Genomic DNA, 4,598 nt, shown 5'->3' with positions numbered 1-4,598 from the left:
TCCAGCGAAGGGCAACGAAAATGATTAGGGGACTGGAACACATGACTTATGAGGAGAGGCTGAGGGAGCTGGGATTGTTTAGCCTGCAGAAGAGAAGAATGAGGGGGGATTTGATAGCTGCTTTCAACTACCTGAAAGGGGGTTCCAAAGAGGATGGCTCTAGACTGTTCTCAATGGTAGCAGATGACAGAACGAGGAGTAATGGTCTCAAGTTGCAGTGGGGGAGGTTTAGATTGGATATTAGGAAAAACTTTTTCACTAAGAGGGTGGTGAAACACTGGAATGAGTTACCTAGGGAGGTGGTAGAATCTCCTTCCTTAGAGGTTGTTAAGGTTAGGCTTGACAAAGCCCTGGCTGGGATGATTTAACTGGGAATTGGTCCTGCTTTGAGCAGGGGGTTGGACTAGATGACCTTCTGGGGTCCCTTCCAACCCTGATATTCTATGATTCTATGATTCTATGATTCTATGTAACTGAGAAAAGTTACTCATATGTATGTGTTGGTATGACCCACTCATGAGTGTATATTACCAGCCTCCGTCCCTAACCCCGAAGCCCCGTGCTAATTCATAGAGTATATGACTTTTACAGCCCATACTTACAAAGGTTTGGCTTTTTAGCTCATTCTGTACTGGTTCATATATTTAGCCCTTAACACTCCCTGTTCAGTTCTGGATGTGCCAGCCACAAGGGTGGTTGGAATATTTAGGACTAGGTCTCAATGAACATATATTAAAGCAGCAATCCTAAAAGTACAGTGCAAACCTTTGATCCTTAAAATTTGAGGGTTTCCAAGCTGCCTAGGAGAATGGGCCCCCAATTCCCATTAGATTTAATGGGATTTGAGTATCCATATCAGCAAGGCAGCTTTGAAAATCTCAGCTAAAATCTCTAAGTTTAAAATGACATGAAACTCAGCATTTATAATTCTATCAAGCCATATTAAGATGCAAAATTTGGATTGACAAAAAACACAGAAATCTTGTGTTATCTTGGATTGACAAAAAACACAGAAATCCCTTTTTTGCTTGCAAAAAACCCCATAACTACCAAATAACAAACAAAGAAAGAAACAAAAAAACCCTCTTAACTGAAAAATCTGAAAACCAAAACATTTTCAGTCCAAACACAACTTTTGTTTTCAGCTGAAATGTCTTGGTTTTCAACCAAACCCCTAATATTTTCATCTGGAAAACCCTAAATATATTTTATTTTGACAAAAAAATTTTTTTTGGTTGGGGGAGCTAAAAGAAAAAAGGATTGTCAGGGTTTCTTTTTGATAAGCAGAGTCACTTCTTTCCAGTATAAGTCCCCCATCCTGCAAGTATGACCAGTTTTTCTTTGTCCTAGATGTATAACCTCTATTCAGCACTGGTGAGGCCACATCTGGAGTACTGCATCCACTTTTCAACCACCCACTACAGAAAGGATGTGGACAAATTGGAGTATGGGCTGTAAAAGTCATATACTCTATGGATCAGCACGGGGCTTCGGGGTTAGGGATGGAGGCTGGAAAAAAAGGTCGTTTTTTTCAGGAACCCAGATAAAGTTTGGTGGTGGTAGTGGAAGTCCAAGGGCAAAGGGTAAAATAGTTTGTACCTTGGGGAAGTTTTAACCTAAGCTGGTAAAAGTAAGCTCAGGAGGTTTTCATGCAGGTCCCCACATCTGTACCCTAGAGTTCAGAGTGGAGAAGGAACCTTGACATGGTGGCAGAGTGGTGGTGTTAACTTGAAATCATTTTGAGATCAATTTAAGATTTTTTGAACCAGAAAAACAGATTTTAAAAGGACATTTTTAAAATCCTTTGGACTGCTAGAAAGCAGCTCTCCAACTGGAAATAGTTGGAAGGGTTTTGGGGTTTTTTTTGCTTTGCTTTGGGGCCAGAACAGAGACAAAAGGGAATTATCTTTTCTGAATTGCAGTTTTTTCTACCTAAAGGCAGAGTAGTTAACCTCCTGCAAGGAAATTCACAAGTCTTCACAGACCTGAAGCTTTTTTTTTTACCTAAAAGTAACTAGAGGGGTTTTCTGCCTATTTGCCTGGAGACAAAGGTGTTAGGGTTTGTTTGTTTTTTTAGGATTTCTCTGTAGGCTGACAATCACTATCAGAGAATATAGGTATCATATTCAGCACAGCAAAATTTTACAAGCCAAGTCTTTTTTTGTTTGTTTTGGTTTTCTGTCTAACTCTCGGGTGTAAAGTTAGTTAAAAACAGAGAGGTTAGGATGACAGACTCCACAGCTCAACAAAAGCTGGAATTAGCCAGATCTGAGGCTGAGACAAAAACAAAAGAAACATGAAAGACAGATAGAACTCATGCGGATGGAAATGGAGGCAAAGGACAAAGAAATTGAGGCAAAGGACAAAGAAAGAGAGGCAGCGAAAGAGGCAGAACAACACTAAGCAGCTGCTCACAGGAGAGCTATGGAGGCAAAGGAAAAAGAACTGGAGGAGAAGGAAAAAGAGAGGAAGCATGAACTGGAGATGGAGAAGGCAAGGGCTCCGCAGAATATACCAACAAACCCTAGCAATCCTTCTCCAGGTACCACTTCCCATCCCAGAAAGTTCCCCACCTACAAGGCAGGCGATGATACCGAGGCCTTAGAAAACTTCGGAAGGGCCTGCCATTAAATTTCACTCAAGTACCCCATTCTTCAAGCCTAATATGTTGACTAGAGCACCTTCCGGACAAGAATTCAGTCTTGATCTGAAGACATCAAGAGATGAAGAATCTCACTCTTCCTTGGTAGTTTGTTCCACTGATTAATCAACATCAGAAAGTGTGCCTAATTTCTAATCTGGATTTTTCCAGCTTCAGTTTCCAGCCATTGGTTCTTGTTATGCCTTTCTCCACTAGATTAAAGAACACTTTCATACTCAGTATTTTCTCCCAGTGAATGTAATGTAATTTCTCCCTGTGATCGACTCCCCTCTCAATCTTGATTGAATTATCTAGCTCTCTCACTGTTGGGCATATTCTCCAACCCATAGATCATTTGTGTGTGTGTGAGAGTTTTTCTTTCTTTCTTTCTTTCTTTCTTTCTTTCTTTCTTTCTTTCTTTCTTTCTTTCTTTCTTTCTTTCTTTCTTTCTTTCTTTCTTCACCCTCCCATTTTTTCATCATGCTTTCTAAGGATGCAAAACTGGTTGCAGTATTCCAGTACCAGTCTCAGCCAATGCCGTATATGCAAATAAAATCCTCACCTCCTCATTACTCCCCTGTTTATACATGCAAGGATCACATTAGCCCTGTTTTTCATATCATTGCACTAGGAAATTTTGTTCAGTTCTTTGTCCACTATGACCTCTAAATCCTTCTCACTCCTTTTTTCCTGGATAGAGTCTCCCATTCTGTACATATGTCTGGGATTCCATATTGGAAAACTTTGCCTTTTTCTCTTTTAAAATATATTCTGTTTGACTAGGCCCAACTTACTAAAAGCTTCAGATCACTCTGTGTGACTGCCTTTTTCCTCATCTTGATTTACCACTCTGTAAATCTTTGTGTCTTCTATAAATTTTATCAGCAATGATTTTGTATTTTCTTCCAGATCTTTGATGAAAATGTTGCAATGCTGCAATGACCTATTGGCCATGTTAAAACTCTCCTGTAGTGATACACACCAGGTTAGGCCGGTTACCTTTGTGTTGGTGTCTGTAGGGACATTACCCCATTTCTGCTATCTGTGGCCTCCTACATTTATACCATCATCAGCATCCTGAGAATCAAGACCACCACCGGGAGGAAAAAGGATTTCTTCACCTGCTCCTCTCACCTGATTGTGGTGACCATCTTCCAAGGGACCTTGATCGTTGTGTATCTGTCACCGACAGCTGACACTTGGAGAGAGCTGAATAAAGTCTTCCCTCCCTTTCACATGGTCCTGACTACCGCGATCAACCCCCTCATCTAAAGCAGTGAATCAGTGCATGCCTTTCAAAAAAAGCCACCATGTTCCATGTGTATTTTAGAGGCTTTTCAATGCTGAGATAAAATTGTCATTTTAAAAATAGCACGGGAAGACAATGAAAATATAGCTTGTCTTGTCATTTATTGAGGTTCTGTTTCTTCTCGAGAAAGTCATACGGGGAAAATTCTGCATGGCCAACACAATTATTATTGTATACAGTAGAATTTCAGAGTTACAGACACCTCGGGTATGGAGGTTGTTTGTAACTCTTAAGTGTTCTGTAACTCTGAACAAGACGTTAAGGGGTTCAGTGGTGGAGGGGGATTGGATTATTTTATATTACAAATTGTATATTATAGTCGTGCCTAGAAGCCCTACCTGGGATTGGGGCTCCATTGTACTAAGTATCGTACATACAAACAGTGAGAGACAGCCCCTGCCCCAAAGAACTCACAGTCCAAATAGACAAGGCAGACACAGGGTGGGAGGAGGAGGAGAGGCACTGGGAGGGGAAAGGACTTTCCCAAGATTACACACTCAAGCCTGGGCTACACCTAAACATTAGGTTGACCTAGCTACATCCATGAGGACTGTGAAAAATGTCATGTCCTGTGCGATTTAGAGGGTCTAATGAAGACCCACTAAATTGACAGAGGAGCAATCTCCGGTCGACCACTGTACTCCAATC

This window comes from Lepidochelys kempii, chromosome 13 (genome assembly GCF_965140265.1).
Source record: "Lepidochelys kempii isolate rLepKem1 chromosome 13, rLepKem1.hap2, whole genome shotgun sequence".
Taxonomy (NCBI): domain Eukaryota; kingdom Metazoa; phylum Chordata; order Testudines; family Cheloniidae; genus Lepidochelys; species Lepidochelys kempii.
The sequence above is the reverse complement of the archived record's forward strand: the minus strand, read 5'-3'. Positions refer to the sequence as shown.